General features: G+C 44.8%; 1 long non-coding RNA gene across 2 annotated transcripts in view; it reads left to right on the top strand.

The window, feature by feature from the left end:
- The window catches only part of LOC135055998 (uncharacterized), a 138,950-nt gene that overhangs the window by 99,323 nt on the left and 13,106 nt on the right, over positions 1–26,521 (top strand). For both annotated transcript variants that reach the window (XR_010243864.1, XR_010243863.1), the window contains 2 exons: positions 5,104–5,188; positions 6,355–6,459. This is a non-coding gene — a long non-coding RNA (uncharacterized LOC135055998). The remainder of the gene's footprint in view (positions 1–5,103; positions 5,189–6,354; positions 6,460–26,521) is intronic.

Below are 26,521 nucleotides of genomic sequence, written 5' to 3'. Positions count from 1 at the left end.
GTAAAGAAAAACAGTCAAAATACAATAGGTAAACGTCCCTTTACAATACTTTTGATCAGGCGTGTAAAGGGTTCTTTGATTTCCTCATATACAGACGGGCAGTCTCAGCAGGAATTCAATTCGTGATGTCATAGAAAATAGAGAGAAAGGAATATCTAGTGTAATACAGTTTTATTCCTTTACATATCAGTAGCACAAACATTCCATGTAAACAACCCTTTCCAATGGATAAAATTGATTTTTGAATACTACATAGAGCACATGCAGCATGGAAGATGCTAGCCAAGCTGTGTAAAAAGGTTGCAATTACCGGATCGTAGGAGGATAAAATATCCTCAGACAAGCATATTCTTAGTCACCAGATAGCCTCCCGGGAAATGGCGTTCTGGATTTTCCGGCAATAGCTCCTTCCACAAACAGCAGACCAAGTACCCCCAGCTGCGCCAACGCGTTTCAGGCCTTACTAGGCCCTTTTTCAAGGCTGATGTGCTCCTCCTACAAACTAAGACACTTTTATTCTCCAACTAACCAATCATAATATTGATTCAAAAATAATGACATCTGTGTAAAAAATGGCCCCCTCCATAAGTTGATTCAGGTTACCATAACAACCACTTCCGGTCAGGCATCACACTGACAACTTGAAATGTATATAATCTATAAACAGACTCGGTCTCCAGTGGCATAGATAAAATGAACTCCATTCCTATTCCCCCATGAATATATGTACTGAACAAAATGTTTAAACACTGCCGTTCGTAGTTCGTTTGTGCGGCATGTTGATCCTGGCAGTCCCCGGTTGCTAGGTTACAGTCAGTAGTCAGATGTTATAGACGGTCCGTCACTTCCGCCCTCTATCACCATTCGTCCGGTGCGTCATTTGACGACTTCCGGTTGCTGGGTTGAACCCAGAGATCAACTGTCCCGGACGGGTCGTCATTTCCGCCCTCCGGCTTCGTTTCTCCGATACGTCACTGGATGTCAATTACTGGTCTTCTTCCTGTTGTTTTACTGTGTTGCTAAGGCAACCAAGTCCCGGCTAAAAATCACTTCCACTCATAAATAGTGTCCAACATAAAATTTCCACCAGGGAAATTAGTAATATAAGGTCCGGATTCAGTACCTATTTGATTAAAAAAAGCAGCCTTTTAATATTAGACATCCCGCCTTAGAGACTGCTAATAACACATATGAAAAAGGGCCTAGCAAGGCCTGAAACACGTCGGTGCAGCTGGGGGTACTTGGTCTGCTGTTTGTCAAAGGAGCTATTGCCGGAAAAACCAGAACGCCATTTCCCGGGAGGCTATCTGGTGACTAAGAATATGCTTGTCTGAGGATATTTTATCCTCCTACGATCCGGTAATTGCAACCTTTTTACACAGCTTGGCTAGCATCTTCCATGCTGCATGTGCTCTATGTAGTATTCAAAAATCAATTTTATCCATTGGAAAGGGTTGTTTACATGGAATGTTTGTGCTACTGATATGTAAAGGAATAAAACTGTATTACACTAGATATTCCTTTCTCTCTATTTTCTATGACATCACGAATTGAATTCCTGCTGAGACTGCCCGTCTGTATATGAGGAAATCAAAGAACCCTTTACACGCCTGATCAAAAGTATTGTAAAGGGACGTTTACCTATTGTATTTTGACTGTTTTTCATTACATCCTGACACTCTACTGTTATACATTGTCATTTGGCGCCCAGTACAGTTTATACCTATCTTTCTGTACAATATTGTCTTTTCTGGGAGTGAGTTACGCCCATATTTTGGTTTACACGGTTAAGGCAGCCATCTCTGCGCATTGGAGAGGTGCTCCATTTATCCCTTGCCTCACTGTCCATGCCTGCTACAGCAGCTAATGAGTCTACACTGCATGAGATGACTTTGCAGCAAGTATTGGATGTTGTTACTGCTTGTAAAAAGGAAGTTTCAGTTTGGTGAAGTGTAGTCTGATCTGTATATTATACATCAAGACCTGCAGCGTGTCCAGGCATGGGTCAGTGAAGCTGAAACACGCATCTCTACTTTGGAGGACTCTGTTTGCCACGTAAAGGAGTGAGTGGGCACTGTGTAGTCTCAAATGCCTGCTGTGCAATGGAAGCTTTCGTACATGGTGGGGGGGGGGGGGCATCTTAGGCTCAAAAACATGCATTTTGTGCAGGTGCCGGAGAGAGTTGAATGCTCACATGCTGAAGAATTTCTGGAAAAAACTGTTTGTATGGACGTGACGTATTCACCACACATTTTTCAGTGGAGAAGGCGCATCTTATTCCTACCAGAGCTTTGCCACCTGGTGCATCTCCCCGCTCATTTATTGCCAAGTTCCTCCCCTACTAGGGCTGTGAATGTATTGAGTCTGGTTAGTACCAAGGGTTCCCTGTATTACAATGAATGCCTTATACCTGTGCTCAGTGCAAAAGGACTGGGCTGAATTTCTACCCATAAAGAGACATCTACGGGACCTGAATATCTCCTATGCTATGCTTTTCCCCTCCAAATTGAGAATCATTACTGACGGTCAGACCAGATTTTTCATGTCTCCGGGCCGCAGACAGATGGCTAATGATTGATGTTATACTTCTGCTTTGCCTACGGTTCATGTAACCATGCTTCAGCTCTCTTTTATGTTTGTAGTTTATCTCTACACCGATGCTTCATAGTCTTTTGCTATGTTCCACTTACATTCAAGTTTATCGGTGATTATTTACTGCTATTAGGGGGACTCAGTGCTACTTTATATCTCCTGTGTATTATCTATTGTTGTTTCATTTTCATTGTATGTTTATCTTAGTGTAATGTTTTAATTAATGCCAAGTCTTAAGCCCAGTACACAATAGCCGAGATCTCGCCGACGCAGATATTGGTGCTGGAATCGGCAAGTGCATACACACTTGCTGGTGCCAGCGGGGAAGGGAGCACCGGCAGGGTGGGCGGCGGGGGGATTGACACCCATGCTGCATTTGCAGCATGGCTGTCGTTAACGAGGACCTCCCTTGTCTCTACATGTTCAGACAAGCGAGGGGGTCGTTAACGATGCGTGGGAGTGCGCATCGTTAATGATATTGAATGTACACACTAGACCAGATTGTAAGAGATCTCGCGCAGATTGGCCCTTCTGAGCGAGATTTTTTACTTTCTGGTCTAGTGTGTATGGGGCTTTAGATGTCACATGGGACTGATTGGCTGGAGAGCTCCTGCTGTCTTGTGGACACTATTATTCTCTGCTCCTCCTAACTTGGGTAATATTGCTACATCACACAACCGCTTAGTTTGTAGTTAGGTTTAGGGGCTCTAGGTATGCCGCAGTGAGGGATAGGTAAGGTATACAGAGAGGGGGGATTGATTGGTATGATTTGTTTACTGTGTTTTTTTTATTTTTCCCTCTTCTCATTCCTGTGTTTAACATGTACATGCATGTCATTATTGAGGTGTGAGTGCCCTTCTTCAGTACTCTGTGGACTTATTGGCTTGAGTAGATACATTACTACACAATTTATTCTTCTGATCAATGTCTATTACTCAAATTAAGACCCTATCTTGGAATTTGAGGGGGATAATGATAAAATTAAATGTTCCCTGGTTCTCCACCAGATTGAAACTCACTTAGTTGGAGATAAACGTATGTCTCTGAAGAGAGCTTGGATTGGCTAGTTCTTCCAAAGTTGCCACACTTCCTTTTCCCAAAAGGTATCTATCCTTATTAAAAAAAATGGTTTGCTCACTGTTAGAATCTATGCAAAGTGATCCTTGGGGATGCTAGGTTTTCCTGCACAGCTGTATTAATTCTATGCCCTTTTTACTTCTAGCCATTTATGATCTCCCTTCCTAGTCATACAAAAGGTCTTTAAAAAAGCTGCTGCATTTATTGATTTATCTCCTGACTTCAGTTATATGTTTAGAAGATTTTAATAATGTTTTTGGACCCCTTGCTGGACAAGCGGAATACTTTATCTGGTGCTCCCTCTCTGGGTGATGGAAGATGTGTCATGGTTTTATGCACAATGTTACCTGCTTCAGGTGATGACTGATGTCCAATGGCTGTAACTCAGGGCTGGAATCAAGGCGGCTCAATATAACTCTTTTGCATGAGATTTGGATAGCAGTGAAAACTGCCTTTGGTGTGTATTACTGGTAGTGGACTGGTTACCAGCTGATGAATAGAGCTGGAACGGACTGGTTACAGGCTGAAGACTGGTGTAACTTAGGCACAGACCCCAGCTTTTGCTGCATTGTTAGGATGTTTAATCAGTATCTCTCTAATGATCTGCAGAGTAGCTAAATTGGAGTCATACTTAGCTGCTATTCCACTCCTCACATTGTCTGATGAGACTCTATTCTATTTAGATTCTCTGTCAGTGTTGGAAGAGGTTGGCGTGGCTGTTTGTACTTTCCCTGGTAGCAAGGCACCTGGACTTGATGGCATACTTACAGAGCTACATAAATAAAAATGCCCTTTTTTATGTTCCCCACCTTTAGATTTATATATTATGTATGAAGGGACATTGCTTCCGCACTCTGTGTAAAGCTCTTATTACTGTCCTGCCTAAACCAGGGAAGGACCTGAAATTTCCTGATTCATATGTCCTATATCTCTTCTTTCTACAATGTTAAGATATTGACCACATTGTGTCCACTTGGTCAATTATGTTATTGCACCTATGATCCCCCTTGACCCAACAGGATTAATGCCTGGTCAGTCCACCTCTGTTAATCGCCAACCTTTGCAGATCTTCTATGGGCAGGATTCCTCCTCAGAGGTGTTCCCATAGACACTGCTAAAGCTTTCGATTCTGGTGAATTCCCCTTCCTGTGGGGGTTATGCATGGTTTTGAGGTAGGTCCGGGGTTCATTGGGTTGATTTGTCTTTTAAACTTAGTTCCAGTGGCCAGGAGCAGAGTATAAAAGCTCCTGGCTATATTTATTTTTCATTTAACCTGCAGTGTGAAGCAAGTTTGCACCTTATCACCTGCCTTGACTGTCTTAGCAATTGAACCTTTGGTCTTTCTTTTATAGGCCAATCAGGGCATTAAGGGTCTTGCTTTAGGTTCCAGAAAGGTGGCGTTGTACACTGATGATTTACTTCTTTTTCTTTCAGATTATTCAAATGCTCTACCCAACGTTCTCCATTTAATAAACCAACTTAAGGTATTCTCAGGCCTTACTATAAATTGGAACATGAGGTAAGCACCCATATGTCCAGCCTACTATGTCTCTCCCACTGCAGTGGGTAGACACCTTTAAATATTTGGTAATTTTGGTGTCTTATGTCCCCCAATATTATGTGGCAATAAAATGTACAGCGCCAGATGTATTTGCTGGTCCTTAGGGCTCAATGCAGGATGACGTGTGGCAGATGGCTTTGGAGAGTCCATGGCTCTCAACTACTTCCATACGTTTTCAGCAGATTCATATTTATTATTAATACATGTATGCTTGGCAAAGTGTGTACTGCCTGTTTATGGATGGCCTCTTTGGGCCCCACTCATGGTGCATGGTTCTCCCTGGTTAATACCACCATTGCCAATGAAAAATATGCATATTTGTCCAGATGTTCTGAATCTAAGTTTGATCATATTTGGGCTTCATGGCTCAATTCCACATATGCTAAGTGCCCCACTTTGACGAAGGCTTCCTCTGTCCTTGAGACACAAGCCTGATCTACAGCAATTTGCGGAGTGAGGAATCATTTACATATTATTTGTGATTGTTGTGTACGTCCTTCAACATTATATATGGTGATACGGCACTGGTTTTCTGAATAATATGTCTTATGCAGTTTATTATTATATGTGCTGTATTATTTATGCCCTTTAACCTCAAGTGTTGTCATTGAAAATTTGTTTCATCTGCTCTCAAGTGCTGTTATGCATGTACCATATATGCCGGTTTTTTATTTATTGTATTTCCTCTGTAAAACTCAATTAAAATGACCCAATTAAAAAAATTTTTTTGTAAAGTAGGTAACTATGTTTAATTTAAGAGGGTTACTACCCCAGTGCTTTTGTGAACTGCAGTTATCTAGTACTATAAGTTCTGTTCTCCTGGTACAGTAGCTGCGGTCAGGAAATGGCAGGTGTACAGAGCACCAGTAAAACATTGCATGGCGGCCACTATGGAAAGAACGTTTATACTGAAAAAATGTACAACCTACTAAGTACCTCCAAGAATGTAACATCAACAAGAACAGGACATGCAGATGTAAACAGAAATAAATACAGAATAAATTTACAATAAATCTACTTGTATAATGCTTTTTATTTTCTTCTGTTACCGCACAATCTATATCTCTGTGGGCAGCTAGGCAAAAATATGATGTACTTACCGCCCTCTCTAATCTCCCCGGCAGCATTCCAAGGCACATGGTTTTTACGGAGAGACTATGCAGACATTTCTACTGGGATAGGCATACCGTGTTGAAGATGATTGGAAGGCTGTAGATGACAAAATCATGGTAGGTAACAAACTTGTATGTGTATGTTATGTGTTACAGTAGACATTGAGGGACAGCCAGTATGCCATCCAGGAACATGCATGGTGTGTGGAACATTATTTCCAAAGTTACATGACATGACGGAATGGCGGTCCTTCCCTGGCATCCGTAGCAACTGGGTTCCAGGACAATTTCCAGAGATCTGAACCAACATACAAAACTATCCTGTCTTGGGTGGAATGTTCCAGAAAACAGGGTCTGTGGCAAGGATGTTCCAGCAGACCACACAGCACCATGAGCAATGTCTGAGGATGGAAAAAAGTTTCAGGTACCTTTGTATTTTTTAAACTCCATGTACAAATTTGTACATATCTCCACCCAAACACCAAATTACAGTAGATCTACATTTTGTGTGGACACACCCTTTATTTTTTTTATTATGATGTGGCTTAGATCCTATAACCTGCCAGGCAGGTTACAGGAATAGGGGGAATTCAGCTGAAAGAATAATTTCTCATGATCTGTAACAGGCCTGTACACCATGACGCTCTCAAGGTGTTGTGAAACTACAAGTCCCAGCAGTCTATGCCAGTTAATAGCTGGCTGTGTATGCTGGTAATTACAGTTTCACAGGTTGTCGAGGTCTGATCTGGGACATAAAAATTGGATTTCATCATAAAACCAGCTAAGGTTCCTGCTTTATTGAACAACTTTTTTTTTATATATATATATTTTGTATTCACTTATGCATTATGTAGTAAGCTTATTTGGTCAATAACTACTAAATCCCTTATTTCAATACATGTTTTTGTTTATGATTTTATAATATAATACTAATACAGGTTGAGTATCCCTTATCTAAAATCCCACATTTTTGGGACCCCTACTGAGATAATGACATATATTATATATTATGTGTATATATAAATATATTATATAAATATATAATATAAGATACATATATATGTGTCATTATCTCAGTAGGGGAACCAGAAATGTGTGATTTAGAATTTTGGATAAGGGATACTCAACCTGTAATACTAATAATAACCCATGCATAGAAAATAAAGATGTTTGCGGGCAGGTATTTTGACTTGGATTAGAGTCGCTTACAATTTTATGTGGAATACATGGTGTTGTATTTTGGGATAGTACTGTATGTGCCACCCTCTCACCATCAGCCTCATTCAGGTTAACAAGGTTTTTGCTTAATCACATCCTTCTTCTTAGGTTAGTGGTGGCTCTTGCCCACGGCCTTTCTGCAAATTTGCTATTCTCCTCTTATTACCATCATTCCCTGAAAGGTTCTGACAGTTTTTCCTTAAAGGCTCAGATGCTAATTCTGAATCCTCTAAGAATCCCAATAGTCATAAAAGACTTTGCTGTTACAGTAATCACGCATACACACTAAAGGGAGTTTTCACCAATTTTATATAATTGTGTGCTATTGTATATGATGTATCTTTATTTAATAAATGGTTTGGGTCTTTTTAGCTTATTTAAAATGTACATGTTAAAAACTACCAATGAAGGGGGGCGTGGCCTGGCAGGCAAGCAGAGTGGACGTGTTTGAGAGGAGCTCCCGCACTCAGACTCCTAAAGTGCCTTTTCTGGCCCTATTACAGAGCCTATATAACAATCCCTGCTCCCTACCTCTCGCCCCTATCCCCCCTATACCTGGTGTGTGGGGTCCCGGAGCCGGAGGGGACCTCCTGCCTCCTTGCAGGTTGGGGCCTGCACACCCTCCAGAAGCCGGGGGCTCGATTTCTGCTCCGACCAGCACTGGGAGTTCCCCGCCGTGGGAACCACAGCTGCGACTAATCTACCCGGCCTCCGCCTGTGTCTGGCTCCCTCCACCTCTACGCCGGACTGATCATCCTCCCTGGTGGAGCGGATGAGCGAGCTCCGTTCACTGCGCCCGTCCCGAGGCCTACTTCCGCCCACTGAGCAGGGAGCTGTGGTGACGGCGGCTCCCGCCGCGCGCTCCCGTGAGCCTGCGATCGGGCCGAACGCCTCCGCGGCTGGCCGGGAGGTGCTCCCTCCTGCACCGTGGACCGGGCGCCCTACGTTTCTTTGTACCTGGCACCCGTGGAGCCTGTGAGGCGTTGGGCCCTGGAGGCTCAGTCCTCTCCTGACGCCAGCGGCCATTTTGGATAGGTGCACTGCGGAGCTTCTGGCTTTCCCGTTGGCTGGGGGTCACAGTGCTTTTAATTGATCCGTGACTGGAGCCCTCCACCTGGTAGGCACTACCTATTGCCTCTTGGGAGCACTAGGGGGGGAGCTGTGGGAGAAAAAAAGAAGATCTCCACCCCCCATCGCATATTTCCCTATCCTTATCCTAACTGGATCCCTCCTATAAATTCACCACCATTGGGAGCCTGACCGCACTGCTCCACGGTGTTGGCTATAGGTGGGGGTCCCCCCTGAGGGCTTCTACGGCCGCTACTGTATTTTTTCTTTTTTGCTTCACCTCGGCTGCCTTGCTTTATGTATGATAAATGGGAATGGAGCTCCATCTACTGGTGGCTTTATTGTTGCACTCCAGCTGCCTGAGAGAACCGACTTTTCCAATGATGTGATCCGCAGAATTCTGTCCTGAGTCCTGGGTCATCCTATGTTATAACCTATACAGTATACGATCCCTACTACCGTGACTTTTCTAACTCTGTAATGCAGTGATCTTCGCCAGCTGTCCTACAAGCACGTTCCATCATGCCCAAAGGAGGCAAAAAGCAACACGGGGTGGATCTGAGCCAGAGCCTGAAAAAATTTGCCTACTCGAATGCTAAATCTCCGGGGCAGGGGGCTCCCTCTCTGCCTGATGTATCGGATTCAGAGGACTCAGATCATTCCCCATTAACCCGGAAAGATCTGCAAAAGCTTTTCCGTGAAATTCAAGAGACGAGAAAATCAGTACAGGCGGTGCAGGCGGAGGTGCATACGGCCATAGCCTCTCTTATGGCTGACGTTACCGACCTTGGAGACAGAACGGACCACTTAGAGTCTAAAATGGATGAGGTGGTTGCCTCCCAGCAGGAAGTGGGAGATGAAATTCACAGTCTCAAGCAGGAAATGCAACTACTCCTAGAACGCCAAGAAGACCAGGATAATAGGGCGCGACGAAATAATCTACGCATCCGAGGCGTCCCTGAGGACGTTGATATGACGTCCCTACACGATTACATTAAGAAACTGTTTGTGCACCTGTCGCCCTCAACTCCGGTAGAACTACTTTTATTGGACAGGGCCCACATGGCTCTCCGCCCTCGCTCTCAGGATTCAGCTCAGCCTAGAGATGTTATTCTGCGATGCCATTACTGTTCGGCTAAGGAGGACCTGCTCAGGGAGGCTAGGAAGCTCTCCAAGCTGGAGTTTCTTGGACATTCTCTCCAAATATTCCAAGATATTGCACCTAGCACCCTGCTTAAACGAAAAGAATTCCGACCCATCACCTCGGCTCTCCGGGACAGTGGTATTCGTTACAGATGGGGCTTCCCCTTTCGCATTCTGGTATGGCATCACAACCGACTCCACTCGGCCAGGGACCTAGCTGAAGCAAAGGGACTCTTGCGTGACCTGGGTCTTTCCCCGCCTCCGGCCCTGCCTGAATCTCCACGGCGGACATGCGAGGCCTCTTCCATAGAGTCGACTGCCACTCCGAGACGTTCTCTGAATCGAGATTGGTCGTGAGTGCCCTCTGCACAGAAATCCGCCTCTGCTGGCCCCTCCACCTGATGCCTTACGTGTTTCATTTTATTTGATTTCTATAATATATTACCTTATCACATGTTTATTTTGTAGAGTTGTACTTTCTCTCTATTTCCGTTCCAGTACTGGCCCGATTCCCCATTATTCCTTCCATATGCGCCTAACCGCTTTGCTTCTATTACTGTAGCTGCGCATGCAGAGAGGCTATAGGGCTGAGGCTCCCCTTCTGGGAGTTGCGTCCCCCAGTACTGGAGCTGAAACCTTTCGTATTATTTACTGTTTGCTAGTGCTATCCCCCGCCTACGGTGATGTTTGTTTGTTTCAGATATTGATAGTCACTATCATCTTACTAGTTGTCCTATACGGTAGTGGGTTGTAGGAAAAGCTGTTTAATCTCTTATCCCTTTGACAATGGTCCCTAGACTCGGGACACACATTGGTAAGTGTCCGCTGCTTTCGATGTACCTGGCCCGGCCAGGCCGCGTCCCCTTAGTCGGGTCTTATACCCGAGTCCAGTTGTTGTCACCTAGTGACCCCTTTCTATTGTCCCCTGACCGGCACACTAGACCAGATGTAGTTCATTCTGGTCTCCAATCTTCCCCTTTCCCCTACTCTTCCCAGGCCTTGTTTCCCCTGTTCCTGTCTTCTCTTTTTCTTCTTGTTCAGATGTGCAGAAATGTTCGCCGATTGTCGTGGGTATTTACAATGTCTTTGCTTTGGTTTGTTACAGGGCTGCGGTGTCCGGAGGGAGGTGATGAGGCGTTCCGAAAACTCGCTGGTCATGGCTCTTAGGATCTATTCCCATAATGTGAAAGGTTTGAACAGCCCTCACAAACGCACCAAGCTCTTCCTCTCCCTTAAACAGACTAAGGGCGATTTAGTTTTCCTACAAGAAACTCATTTTAAGAAATCCCTCCACCCTGACTTAAAGTCTAAAGCCTACCCTACCACTTTTCATGCGTGTGATGCTACACGCAAGAAGAGGGGGGTCTCCATTTTGATAGCGGCCCACCTTACGTTTGAATTGGTGGACAGTCATGTGGATAAATCAGGTAGATGGCTCATTCTAATTGGAAACTAAATGACATCCTCTGTACCCTTGTTAATGTCTATGCACCAAACCAGAATCAGGCTGCATTTTTTAGGAGGCTGAATGTGCATTTGACTAGACTCTGTAGAGGGGAAGTCATAGTGGCAGGCGATTTTAACGAAGTGCTTGACGCCTCGTTGGATAGATCCTCCCCTCCCTCTTTTCGTTCTTCTATCCCTACACGCCCGACCTCGGCATCTCTGGCCCTACTAGACCTTTTGAAACTCCAGTTGCTATTTGACTCTTTCAGGTTAACTGACCCTCAAACTAGAAACTATACTTTTTTTTCCTCTGTACATAAGTCCTATTCTAGGATAGACATGATCCTACTCCGCCGAGACCTGTCCTCCAAACTTAAATCTACTAGTATACTTCCTATGATATGGTCCGACCACTGCCCGATCGCGGCTGACCTCTACTCTATTGCTCCCCGTCCCCCCCCCTAACTCTTGGCGGTTAAACGATTCTCTGTTACATAATCAGGAAGTCACTAACCAGATTAAATGCTGCCTCACTGACTACTTTTTACTTAATGATCTTTCGGAGACTTCACCTATTACCCTTTGGGAGGCACATAAGGCTGCCTTACGTGGCCATTTGATTAGTCAGGCGTCCAGGTTTAAAAAGTCCCAGGAAGCTAGCTTCCTCTCCCTTTCCACCAAACTTCAGACCCTTGAACGCCAACATAAACTCTCCCCTACCCCTTCCAACTTAGAGTCCCTGCTGGAAGTGCGGTCTGCGATTTTGCTATCTATGTCAGAGCGTACGGCAAAGACTCTCCAGAGGCTTAATCAGACCTTTTATGAGAGGGGGGACAAAGCTGATAGAATCCTGGCATCCCGCCTTAGAGCGCAGCGGTCACGAAATAACATTCTGGCGGTGCACACTGAGTCTAGTGGGGTCACATATGCCCCAGAGGGTATAAACAGGGTGTTCCGGGACTATTATACCAAGCTCTATAATCTAAACCAAGCTGACTCAGGCCCTGGTCCCCCAGATGCGTTAATATCAGAGTTCTTGCATCGGGTTAATCTCCCTCGGCTATCTGAATTCGACTCTTCGGAGCTGAACAAGGATATCACCGATGAAGAAATAGCTGCCGTTCTGAAGACTTTCAAATCTTCTAAAGCGCCGGGCCCTGATGGCTTTACGGCCTCTTACTATAAAAAATTTGCCTCCATTTTGGTCCCCCATCTCCGGGTACTGTTTAATGCTGTACTTCATGGCACCCCATTCCCGAGTAATATGCTGGAGGCCAGGGTTATAGTTATCCACAAAGAGGGCAGGGATCCTCGGAATTGCGATAACTATCGGCCGATATCCCTATTGAATTTGGACATCAAACTCTATGCAAAAATGTTGGCTACCCGCCTCAATGGTGTGCTCCCTGGTCTGATACATTATGACCAAGTGGGATTTATCTCTGGACGTCAGGCAAGGGACAACACTAGAGGAGCGATCGACCTTATACAATTGTTGAATTGCAGACAAACCCCATCCATTATCCTTTCTCTCGACGCCGAAAAGGCGTTCGACCGTATCTCATGGCCTTTCTTATTTCAGACATTACAGGCGTTTGGGATATCGGCAGAATTTTTGACGGGAGTCTCTGCTCTATACTCCTCCCCTATAGCGAAGGTCCTCACTAACGGAATATTATCCCCTCCCTTCCCGCTGTCCAATGGCACAAGGCAGGGGTGTCCTCTCTCCCCCCTAGTGTTTGCCATGGTCATTGAACCCCTGGCCGCTATGATAAGAAATTCTGACGGAATTAGGGGAGTGAAGGTGGGCCCGCAGGAGTCTAAGATTTCGCTCTTTGCAGACTATGTTTTATTGTCACTTACTCAGCCGCAGTCTTCTCTCCCCGCCCTATATCGGATTATAGAGGAATATGGTTCCCTGTCAGGTTACAAAATAAACTTCATTAAATCCGAAGCTATGTTATTACATGTTCCTGCAGATCTTAAACGCTCCCTGCAGTCCTCCTATAACCTTCGATGGCAGACTACTAAGATAAAGTATCTGGGTGTCCATATCACTTCTCACTATAACTCCCTGTACTCTGAAAATTTCCCGCGACTGTTAACCAAGCTTAAATTTGATCTGGCAAGATGGAGATCACATATTATATCCTGGCTGGGTAGGATCATTGCTCTCAAAATGACAGTCATGCCGCAACTTCTCTACCTTTTTCAAACTCTACCCGTGAGGGTTCCAGAGGGGGTTCTTAGGGATGCCCAGGCCTCATTCGTGAGGTTTGTATGGAACGACAAGCCCCCACGAATAGCCTTTACTGTGCTCCGGCTGCCTCGCTCGGAGGGATGCAGAGGATTCCCCGATGTTAAATTTTATTACTTGGCGAGCCATTTAAGTCAAATAGTGGCCACCTTTTCGCCCCGTGGCTCTATTGCCTGGGTGGATTTTGCAGCTTCTTCATTGGGAATTTGGTCATTGGCCTCGCTGTGGGGCCTGGGCAAACCACATCAGCTCACTCTAGCGAATTCCTCTCCTTCTCTTAAACTCCATCTCTCTATTTGGCATAAATCTCTTACGAAATATAAGTTGTCCTCCTCATGCTCCCCTCTCACACCCCTCTGGGACAACCCTGATTTCCCAGCTGGGATTTCACCCTATCGGTTCACACCCTGGTTTGGTGCCGGGATCCATGTGGTGCATGATATTTCTCTACAGGGCCATTGGATGTCAACAGACGAAATCAAAAGTAGATTTTCCTCGCTATCTCCTCCCTTTTTTGAATACTTTCAGCTCCGTCACTTTCTTCTCTCCCTGCCCCAGGCGGATGCTCTGCGGGACCTTACCTCTTTTGAGTCTCTATGCACCACAAAACCCTTATGTAGAGGGTTAATTTCTCTGATCTATTCTATGTTGGTTGGAATGTCCTCGGGGCCGCAGACTCGCCATGAGTGGGAGTGGGAGAGGGACCTGGGTCCCCCACTAGACGATGCCTGTTGGGAGGAAGTTCGGGAGGGTATTGCTAAAAGCTCCATCTCTACCCGACTCAAGGAGACATCCTATAAACTATATTATAGGTGGTATTACACCCCGGACAAACTATCTAGGATGTTCCCTTCTGCCACCCCGGTTTGTTGGCGGGGATGCGGTCAACGTGGAACTCTCTTCCATATTTGGTGGACCTGTCCACGTATTGTTCACTTCTGGAATAGAGTACTCGATATATTAAACTCCATATCTGGTTTAACAATCGAACTGGACCCGTGGATGTTTTTATTGGCCCGTCCACACCCAGACCTTGACCCTCTATTGCATAAACTGTTCTCCCATATATTGGTGGCTGCTAAATCATTAATAGCTAAAAATTGGAAGGCCTCCGCTGCTCCTACTATTACAGCTTTGAATAATTATATTAGGTTCGTTGCTAATATGGAAAAGATCACTTATTATCTACATGACTGTCCCCACAAATTTTAACTGGTTTGGGGCCCCTGGCTGCTTTTGAGGTCTCCCCCAATTTGATGCTCAAACTGTTTTTTTTCTTTTGTCCCCACCCTCTGAGCTCCTGACCGTGCTGTACCTGGATCCTCCCTCCGGGCGTCGCCATGCCCTACTTGATCCTTATTGATTATTGAGGGATGTCTAGCTCGAATGTCTATATCGTTATTGTAATGTGTATGCACTGTTCTTAGAATCATTCGCTGTGCTTTTCCTCTCAAGACATAGATCGGCTCTGTTCTTTTTTTCTGCATCTGCCCCTCTTCTTTCTCTTTCTGCACCCCCTCCCCCCTCTCTCTTTCCTCTTCCCTGTTTTTTTTTTCTTTTATGTATATGGTCCCCGTACAGGGGACATCTTTATTTGTTTGTTAATTACGATCGAAACTATTTGAACGAAAAATTTCCATGGAGATTGACTCTCACCTTTTAATGTATAATTATGTCAGTAATGTTTAACTTTTTGTCTCTCCTGGTATAAATAAAGAGTTAAAAAAAAAAAAAAAAACTACCAATGAAGACATTGCCCAATGTAATGCAAAATTGTTTTGTTTTTTTGTTTTCCTAATTTTTGCCACTGTAGAGAAAAGACATTTCTGTGTCTTGGATCTTTTACTTAATAAGACTAATTTTAGCTATTGTATATGGGTCACAAGTCCTGCACTGTAAAGCTATGGTTCCATCTATTGCATTGATGACTGCTAATAAACTAAAAAGAACTGTATGCAAATTTTACATATTTGACTGATTCTATTCTATAAACAAGGTATCCTGGTTACATAGTTGCTCTATAGGGACATACAGTATAAAGCACAATTTGCATGCCTCTTATCACAATTCTTCAAAATAAGGTCCAAAACCTTAATTTTTGGCTACCAGAGAATGGAAGCCTCAAACTATTTAAACTTGTGTTGGCCCAGTTTGCAGTCACTACGGGGGAATTCAATTAGCCGCAGTAATTTACCACTTGCTAATTGATCCTCCCGGAGCTATTCAATTATCCCTGAATTGAGCCTTATCCGTGTTTTTATTTTTCTATGCAAAAAAACCCACACCCCTGAATCGGTGGACTTTTCATTGAATCTGTGTTAACGGCTGTTGACAAGGGGATCAAGCGCAAAAGGGTCTGGAATTGAATAGCCCCGGGCATTGAAGCACAAGGCTACTACCCTTTTTCACCTAAGGCTTAGCGTTGGGAGTAGACTAACTGCACCATAGAGGTAGAGGGTCACAGTTCCAGCAACAGTACCAACTTGGACATCACATTTAAGTTACTGAAGGGAAATGGTAAACAAAGCATCCTTGCATATTACACTGGCTCCAAGTGGGCCAGCACTGTGAATTATACATGAAGATTTCACATTGTCTTGGTGTTCACATACTGCTTGGGGAAGCAAAATATGGTCTCTGCTTCTTTTCTTGCTAGCAGGTAATTTTCATTAACATCCTCTAGTAAGTATGACTGCCCTTTTGAAAAGGGAGGAGGTACAGAAGGAGTCATCAACAGGTGGGTAATTTGCAAAATATAATTAAAAAATTATTTGTGATCATGGGAAAATGTCAAAGTCAAGTTTGGCAGCTACTTTCAGGCAAAATGTAGATGACAGGCATTAAAGGATGAGGGCCTTCAGAATGCTACAAATGCAATGACAGTATCTGCTGAACTTTCATCCATGTGGCTGGAACATGTGAAACAAGCAGGAGGAGACACTTGGACTGAAGGATGATGCACTCAGACTCTTCCTCAAAGTCAAGACCTTAGGAAATATTGTGTGACGTCTTGATTTTTCAGGAAACTTCACTTAATCCACGTCTAAGCTGAAGGACGATGCCCGCACCACCCTCTCGGGGAAGGAGTGTGTGTCAAAAGTTCACAGAAACAACTGTAAGAACCTCTACACTTTGAAGATGACTAGGCATGACTAATAGATTCCTTTCAATTAGTCATGGTATTGTAGGAGCTGCACTCTGCTGTGAAATCCTTAAGGCGTGGTGGTTTCCAAGGAAACATTTATGTAGTGCCATGGAACCTTATTGGGTTGAACAGGATGTAAATGTTCAAGGAGAAAGCAGTGGAGGTCAGAGAGAAGGGATGATAACAGTCTAGTATAAGCAAAAATGGAGGGAGGCAATTAAAAAAGAAATTGTGTTTTATATTTCCTGAACGTGGACTGTAGTTTCTCAACCGACTCAAGGCTGCCATTGGACATATCATTAATGTGTACCAAACTTGTGGTATTACAAGAAGCAAGAACACAGACAACCCTGTATTAATCAGGGACACTGTCCATTATAGCAATAAATTAACCTTAAAACACCACTTTCATGTGACACTGGTCAGTTCTGACCAGAAGGAGTTCTATTGCACTTTGCATAAATGAATGGCCAGAGCTGTGCCTACATTTGGGCTGGAAGACTTGCTTTGTTCATAGATTGATGTGATGTATTTTGATATTTACAGCATGGTACTGGTGTATGACTATAAAATGAAGCATGAAAGCACTCATCCAGTCCTGCAACAATATTAGGAAAGTTTTAAGAACAAATCTCAGCTGTGGAAATCAGTGGTATATGTCGTACACTGATTACTTTCCCTTTACTCTGAAATCAGACTTCATGAAGATCTTGGGAGCTCTAGTTTGATGAGAAGGAAAAACCATGAAGATCTTGGACAACAGCCTACCTCAGGTCAAGCCGAAACCTGTTAATTTACAGAGCAATAGGAGATTTCCTCATCTGATGACAGTCTACTAAGAGACTATTCTTTTACAGACAGTTCTTTAATAAATGTTCAAAACTGCCCCATCCCCTCCCTTTCAATTTTTCCTTTCTCTACATATAAAGTGACAACCTTTTCAGCTGTCTGGATAGTTAAGTACAATTTGTATAGTGTAGGGTGCCACATTACTAGCTGTATGTCACGTAATGTGTTATTAATGTATGCATGTTTTATATAATTTGTTGTAGTGCATTTCAGCTGAGCCACTGTGACCAATGTTTATCACATCAGAATAACATCATTTTCATTCTAAGAATGCTCTGATTAGTTTAACATCCAATATAATACATGGTCTTCCTATAATCTGAGTACCCCATATTAAATAGGATATTTATAACAGGAAGCTGGAAGTACAGTTTGCTCTTTCTACTCTATGCTTTGACCAAATAAATAAAATAAAAATGTTACTTAGAAAATATTAGTCACCCCATTATGTTACTATTCTCGTTTTGTGTGTTACTGTATTTTGTCCTTTGTAGGGTTATTGCACTGCTTGGCACAAAGAAGATCCCCTCACTGGTCAAAGTCCAAGCACTGCCCTGTGAGGTGTCATGCTGGTTGGAGAGATGTGTATTTCATGAACTGTCAGAGCTAGGAATGAAGGAGGGGGGTTTGGAACAGTACATCCATTGTCTGATAAATTGCTTTTCGTTATCAGTTCTGTGAGACAGGCAGCTCAGCTGCTCCTGACCTAGCCCGTCCTGCTCAGTTGCAATTTGTGTCAAGTCCCTTTCTCTGTCTTATCGACCTGTCTTTAGAAGTGACACAAATCCGTCTAAATATTATAACTCCCTCCTTGCCCCTTTGCTACACTACTTCTTGACTTTCCCTATTACTGTACATAGATTATAAACTCCGGTGAGCAGGGCACTTTCCACTTTCTCTGCATAAGTATGCTAACTACATATTGTTATTATATAAAGTTGGTGAATTGTCTTTATCAATTAGCACAGGCTCCCAAATCCAAATGCTTGGGCCTAGAAGTATTTTGGATATCAGATACTTATGTATTTTGGAAAATTTGCATACCATAATCTTGGCACCCATGTCTAAATGAGAAATGCATTTATGTTACATAATGTATACAATATTTTAAATAATTTTGTGCACTAAACACAATTTGTGTACACTGTACCAGCCAAAAGCAAAACGGTCACTATCTCAGTCGCAATAAAAAAAAATTGGATATGTGCGCGAAATTTAGGCCACAATAAAAAAAACTTGCACCCAATTTTGGATACCCCCAGTTTCCAATTAAAAAAAAAAAAAGCATTTATTGGCCTCCATGGCTCATGATGGTCTTCCCTCCATCTTTGCACTGGGGAGGGGGCATCTGGGAGGCGAAGTGTCTGCTGGGAGAGTTAGTTCTCCCATTTGCTGCCTCGGGGGGAGGGTGTCGCACACACACATACACACGTGGGTCAGGCACACACTTACACACCACCACTGCAGAAGTCCAGATCCCGACGCTGGAGGAGAAGACACTGCTTCAGAAGGTAATTACTAATTAAGATAATTGGAAACGCCCAATTACTTAGTCCTTGGGAAGGGGACGGGGGTGCAGCAAGGGTGCCAGAGCAAGCCCCGACGATTTTCCCTAAAAATAATGATTTTAGGAAACATCAGACTTGTTCTGAGGGTGCGAGAAAAAAAGGACACCGTGAATTCTATAGAATTCACCACGTCTATTTCTCGCCTCTGATTGAATAAGAAAATCCAGCGGTTGTGGGAATAACCTGCATTTTTTTTTTAAATGTACTGGATTCCCCCTTATTTGTGCTATTGCATGTTGTACAAGGCTTTGTAATGCTTGTGGAGGCTTATAAGTAAAAGACCATATTAATTTCCAAAATACCTAATACTGGCTAACATGTCAGTTGCTAATAAAATACAATTCATATAGTGATGCTCCAGTTTGTCTTATCAACATAACTGGAATCTGCTACCAAGTGTGTCACAAAAGTTCATCCAAGCGAGGTGACAGCAACCTGCAGCTGACAGTGATCACTGGTGCATTATAATTAACAGATGATCATCATTCAGTTAAGGTAGATAATACAAAAAATGATTTAGTGAGTTATGTAAATTTTGTGACAAGAAGATGTGGCAGATTTTAATGTATGTGTACGGCAACTATGCTATAACCTTTCTTCCTAATAGCCTTGTGATTTCATCACCGACAGATCAACTCCAGCATATCATTAGAGTTTTAGTTCTGGCTGCAGTCACTGCTGCACTTAATCTAATAAAATACATTTTACCAAAATGTACTGAGTATTAATCTGGGAAACAGTCTAACATTGTGTGTTATACATGTTGGGTATTTAGGGGGGTGTGGTTCATCAAATAGACAGTATCTAGGTCGACAATGTTTAGGTCGACCACTATAGGTCGACATGGATGGAAGGTCGACAGGGTTTCTAGGTCAACATGTGCTAGGTCGACAGGTCTAAAGGTCGACATGATTATTATTATTATTTTTTTGGTGTCGTTTTCTTCGTAGTGACCGGGATCCCAAATTAGTGCACCGCTTCGCTCGCCATGCTTTGGGCATGGTGCCTTAGCTCCGCTACCGCTTCGCTCGGCACAGATTACCGTTCCAATCGTAGTCCACGTGGATCGTTAAGTATGAAAAATTTTTAAAAAAGCAAAAAAATGTGAAAAACTCATGTCGACCTTTAGACCTGTCGACCTAGCACATGTCGACCTAGAAACCCTGTCAACCTTCCATCCATGTCGACCTAGTGACTGTCGACCTATAGTGGTCGACCTAAACATTGTCGACCTAGACAGTGTCGATCTTCAGACCGGATCCCATTTAGGGGGGTTTGGAATATGTCTGGATTTATAGAAAAGTTCAGGAAATATTTGAAAACTATAATGTTATATTTAATCGTCTTATCCATTCCTCTAATTTGGCCACTATAGCTAGGCTGTGGAATAATATTATAAAAGAGATGATTTTGACAGATTCAGTAACTGAATTTAGCAATAGACTGTACTCCTTCTTACAAGGAATCATACTGGTGTGATATCAATAAAAGTATGCACAGTACACTACTTGATTCAGAGTTACGAGAAAATAAAAAGAGGAGCAAGCAAGGAACAATTTGCTCCAGGAACAAACTATGTTGCTATTAAAAGGTGTGCAAATGCATTTTTTTTTTAAAGCAGGGAAAAATAAAGATTTTAAGCCTACCGGTAAATCTTTTTCTCGTAGTCCGTAGAGGATGCTGGGGACTCCGTAAGGACCATGGGGGATAGACGGGCTCCGCAGGAGACATGGGCACTTTAAGAAAGAACTTTAGGTATGGGTGTGCCAGGCTCCTCCCTCAGACCCCAGTTAGAGAAACTGTGCCCAGAGGAGACGTACGAGGAAAGGATTTTTGATAATCCAAGGGCAAGATTCATACTAGCCACACCAATCACACCGTATAACTTGTGATATACTAACCAGTTAACAGTATGAAAACAACATAGCATCAGTCCGAGACCGATGAAACTATAACATAACCCTTTAGTAAGCAAAACAATATACAAGTCTTGCAGAAGTAGTCCGCACTTGGGACGGGCGCCCAGCATCCTCTACGGACTACGAGAAAAAGATTTACCGGTAGGTTTAAAATCTTATTTTCTCTTACGTCCTAGAGGATGCTGGGGACTCCGTAAGGACCATGGGGATTATACCAAAGCTCCCAAACGGGCGGTAGAGTGCGGATGACTCTGCAGCACCGATTGAGCAAACAGGAGGTCCTCCTCAGCAAGGGTATCAAACTTATAGAATTTTGCAAAGGTGTTTGAACCCGACCAAGTAGCAGCTCGGCACAGCTGTAGTGCCGAGACCCCTCGGGCAGCCGCCCAAGAAGAGCCCACCTTCCTAGTGGAATGGGCCTTGACCGATTTTGGTAATGGCAATCCAGCCGTAGAATGAGCCTGCTGAATCGTGTTACAGATTCAGCGAGCAATAGTCTGCTTTGAAGCAGGAGCGCCAACCTTGTTGGCTGCAAACAGGACAAACAGTGCTTCTGTTTTTCTGACTTTAGCCGTTCTGGCCACGTAAATTTTCAAAGCCCTGACCACATCAAGGGACTCGGAATCCTCCAAGTCTCGCGTAGCCACAGGCACCACAATAGGTTGGTTCATATGAAAAGATGACACCACCTTAGGCAAAAATTGAGGACGAGTCCGCAATTCCGCTCTATCCATATGGAAAACCAGATAGGGGCTTTTATGAGACAAAGCCGCCAATTCCGACACTCGCCTAGCCGAAGCCAAGGCTAACAACATGACCACCTTCCAAGTGAGATATTTTAACTCCACCGTTGTAAGTGGTTCAAACCAGTGCGACTTAAGGAAACTCAACACTACAGTAAGGTCCCAAGGTGCCACCGGAGGTACAAAAGGAGGCTGAATATGCAGCACTCCCTTCACAAAAGTCTGTACTTCTGGGAGAGAAGCTAATTCCTTCTGAAAGAAAATGGATAAGGCCGAAATCTGAACCTTAATGGAGCCTAATTTTAGGCCCAAATTCACTCCAGTTTGTAGGAAGTGAAGGAAACGGCCCAGATGGAATTCTTCCGTAGGAGCATTCCTGGCCTCACACCAAGAAACATACTTTCGCCATATACGGTGATAATGTTTAGCGGTCACGTCCTTCCTAGCCTTTATCAGAGTAGGAATGACCTCATCCGGAAAGCCCTTTTCCGCTAGGATCCGGCGTTCAACCGCCATGCCGTCAAACGCAGCCGCGGTAAGTCTTGGAACAGACAGGGCCCCTGTTGCAACAGGTCCTGCCTTAGAGGAAGAGGCCACGGATCTTCTGTGAGCATCTCCTGCAGATCCGGATACCAGGCCCTTCGCGGCCAATCTGGAACAATGAGAATTGTCTGTACTCCTCTTTTCCTTATTATTCTCAACACCTTTGGGATGAGAGGAAGAGGAAGAAACACATAAACCGACTGGAACACCCACGGTGTCACTAGGGCGTCCACCGCTACCGCCTGAGGGTCTCTTGACCTGGCGCAATACCTCTGTAGCTTTTTGTTGAGGCGGGACGCCATCATGTCTATCAGGGGCAGTCCCCACTGACTTGCAATCTGTGCGAAGACTTCCTGATGAAGTCCCCACTCTCCTGGATGCAGGTCTTGCCTGCTGAGGAAGCATGCTTCCCAGTTGTCCACTCCCGGAATGAACACTGCTGACAGTGCGCTTACATGATTTTCCGCCCAGTGAAGAATCCTGGTGGCTTCCGCCATTGCCACTCTGCTCCTTGTGCCGCCTTGGCGGTTTACATGAGCCACTGCGGTGATGTCTGACTGAATCAGAACTGGTAGGTCGCGAAGTAAGGTCTCCGCCTGAAGAAGGGCGTTGTATATGGCCCTCAGCTCCAGGACGTTGATGTGAAGACAAGTCTCTTGACTTGTCCAAAGTCCTTGGAAGTCTCATCACTGTGTGACTGCTCCCCAACCTCGGAGGCTCGCGTCCATGGTCACCAGAACCCAGTCCCGAATGCCGAACCTGCGGCCCTTTAGAAGGTGAGCACTTTGTAGCCACCACAGGAGAGATACCCTGGCCCTGGGGGACAGGGCGATCAACTGATGAATCTGTAGATGTGACCCGGACCACTTGTCCAGTAGGTCCCATTGGAAGGTGCTCGCATGGAACCTGCCGAAGTGAATGGCCTTGTACGATGCCACCATCTTTCCCAGGACTTGAGTGCAGTGATGCACTGACACCTGTTTTGGCTTCAATAGGTTCCTGGCCAGGGTCATGAGTTCCTGAGCCTTTTCTATCGGAAGATAAACTCTTTTCTGGTCCGTATCCAGAATCATGCCCAAGAAGGTCAGACAAGTCGTAGGAACCAACTGCGACTTCGAGATATTGAGAATCCAGCCATGTTGCTGTCACACTTTCAGTGAAAGTGACACGCTGCTCAGCAACTGCTCTCTTGATCTCGCTTTTATGAGGAGATCGTCCAAGTACGGGATAATAGTGACAACCTGCTTGCGCAGGAGCACCATCATTTCCGCCATTACCTTGGTGAAAATCCTCGGGGCCGTGGAAAGCCCAAACGGCAACGTCTGAAATTGGTAATGACAATCCTGTACCGCAAATCTCAGGTACGCCTGATGAGGTGGATATATGGGAACATGAAGGTATGCATAAAATCCCCCCCTTCCAGGCTGGCGATGACCGCTCTGAGCGATTCCATTTTGAACTTGAACCTTTTCAAGTATAGGTTCAGGGATTTTAAATTTAAAATGGGTCTGACCGAACCGTCCGGTTTCGGGACTACAAAGAGGGTTGAGTAATATCCCCTCCCTTGCTGAAGTAGGGGAACCTTGACCACCACCTGTTGAAGACACAATTTGTGAATTGCATTTAACACTAACTCCCTTTCTGGGGGAGAAGCCGGCAGGGCCGATTTGAAAAACCGGCGAGGAGGCACCTCTTCGAATTCCAGCTTGTAACCCTGAGAAACAATTTCTATTGCCCAGGAATCCACCTGTGAGTGAACCCAGATGTGGCTAAAAAGTCGAAGACGTGCCCCCACTGGGGCAGACTCCCTTAGCGGAGCCCCAGCGTCATGCGGTGGATTTTGTAGAGGCCGGGGAGGACTTCTGTTCCTGGGAACTAGCTGTGTTGTGCAGCTTTTTCCCTCTGCCCTTACCTCTGGCAAGAAAGGACGCACCTCGTACTTTCTTGTTTCTCTGTGACCGAAAGGACTGCATTTGATAATGTGGCGCTTTCTTAGGCTGTGAGGGAATATAAGGCAAAAAATTGGATTTACCAGCTGTAGCTGTGGAGACCAGGTCCGAGAGACCTTCTCCAAACAATTCCTCACCCTTGTAAGGTAAAACCTCCATATGCCTTTTTGAGTCGGCATCACCTGTCCATTGCCGGGTCCATAGGACTCGTCTAGCAGAAATCGACATAGCGTTGACTCTAGAACCCAGTAAACCAATGTCTCTTTGAGCATCTCTCATATATAAGACAGCATCTTTTATATGTCCTAGGGTCAAATAAGATGGTATCCTTATCCAGGGTCTCCATCTCCGCTGATAAGGTATCTGTCCACGCTGCTACAGCGCTACAAACCCAAGCCGACGCAATAGCCGGTCTGAGTAAAGTACCAGAATGTTTGTAAATGGACTTCAAAATAACCTCCTGCTTGCGATCAGCAGGATCCCTTAGGGTAGCCGTATCTTGGGATGGCAGCGCTACCTTTTTGGATAAGCGTGTCAATGCTTTGTCCACCCTAGGGGAGGATTCCCACCGTATCCTGTCCTTTGCCGGGAAAGGATACGCCATAAGAATCCTTTTGGGAATCTGCAGTTTTTTGTCTGGAGATTCCCACGCTTTTTCACACAACTCGTTCAGCTCATGAGAAGGGGGAAAGGTTACCTCAGGTTTCTTTCCCTTATACATGTGTACCCTCGTGTCAGGGACAGGGGGTTCCTCTGTGATATGCAAAACAACTTTTATTGCAATAATCATATATTGAATACATTTAGCCAATTTTGGCTGTAACTTTGCATCATCGTAGTCGACACTGGAGTCAGAATCCGTGTCGGTATCAGTGTCTACTATTTGGGATAGTGGGCGCTTTTGAGACCCCGAAGGTCCCTGCGACATAGGGACAGACATGGGTTGACTCCCTGGCTGTTCCCTAGCCTCAGCTTTGTCTAATCTTTTGTGCAATAAATTCACATTAGCACTTAAAACATTCCACATATCCATCCAGTCAGGTGTCGGCGTTGTCGATGGAGACACCACATTCATTTGCTCCACCTCCTCCCTAGGAGAGTCTTCTACCTCAGACATGTCGACACACGCGTACCGACACACCACACACACAGGGAATCCTCTTATCTGAAGACAGTTCCCCCACAAGGCCCTTTGGAGAGACAGAGAGAGAGAGAGAGTATGCCAGCACACACCCAGCGCTAATGACCCAGGAAAAAACACACAATATGTTTACCCAGATGCCCCAGGTAGCCCCTTATGCTGGTTTATATGGGCCACCGCTGTGATGTTGTCTGACTGTACCAGGACCGGTCGACCCTGAAGAAGACTTCTTGCTTGGAGCAGGCCGTTGTAAATGGCTCTTAACTCTAGAACATTTATGAGGAGCCAGGCTTCCTGGAGCGACCATTTTCCCTGGAAATTTCTTCCTTGGGTGACTGCGCCCCAGCCCCCGGAGACTTGCATCTGTTGTCAGAAGTACCCAATTCTGGATACCGAATCGGCGTCCCCCCCAGGAGGTGATGAGCTTGTAGCCACCACAGGAGAGAAATTCTGGCTCTGGTCGATAGACTTATCTTCCGGTGAATGTGTAGGTGAGACCCGGACCATTTGCTCAGCAAGTCCCACTGAAACACGCGGGCGTGAAATCTGCCATATGGAATGGCTTCGTACGCCGCAACCATCTTCCCCAGAACCCGAGTACAATGATGGATCGACACACTCGTCGGCTTCAGAAGTTCTCTGACCATCGTCTGCAATTCCAGAGCCTTTTCTTCTGGAAGGAATACCTTCTGTAACTCGGTGTCCAGAATCATGCCCAGAAAAGGAAGCCGAGTGGTCGGAATCCACTGGGATTTCGGCAAATTGAGGACCCATCCGTGTTGTCGCAGAACCGATAGAGACAACTCTACACTTGTCAGCAATCGTTCCTTGGACCTCGCCTTTATCAGGAGATAGTCCAAGTACGGGATAATTGAAACCCCTTGTTTGCGAAGAAGAACCATCATTTCCGCCATGACCTTGGTGAAATCCTCGGAGCCGTGGAAAGCCCAAACGGCAACGTCTGAAATTGGTAATGAGAATCCTGTATCGCAAACCTGAGGAAAGCCTAATGCGGAGGATATATCGGCACATGTAAGTAGGCATCCTTTATGTCGACTGACGCCATAAAATCCCCCCCCTCCAGGCTGGCAATCACCGCTCGAAGGGATTCCATCTTGAACTTGAAGACTTTCAAGTATGGATTGAGGGATTTTAGATTAAGAATTGGTCTGACCGAACCGTCCGGTTTC

This window comes from Pseudophryne corroboree, chromosome 3, assembly GCF_028390025.1.
Source record: "Pseudophryne corroboree isolate aPseCor3 chromosome 3, aPseCor3.hap2, whole genome shotgun sequence".
NCBI classification, from domain to species: Eukaryota; Metazoa; Chordata; class Amphibia; order Anura; family Myobatrachidae; genus Pseudophryne; species Pseudophryne corroboree.
The sequence above is the reverse complement of the archived record's forward strand: the minus strand, read 5'-3'. Positions and strand labels throughout refer to the sequence as shown.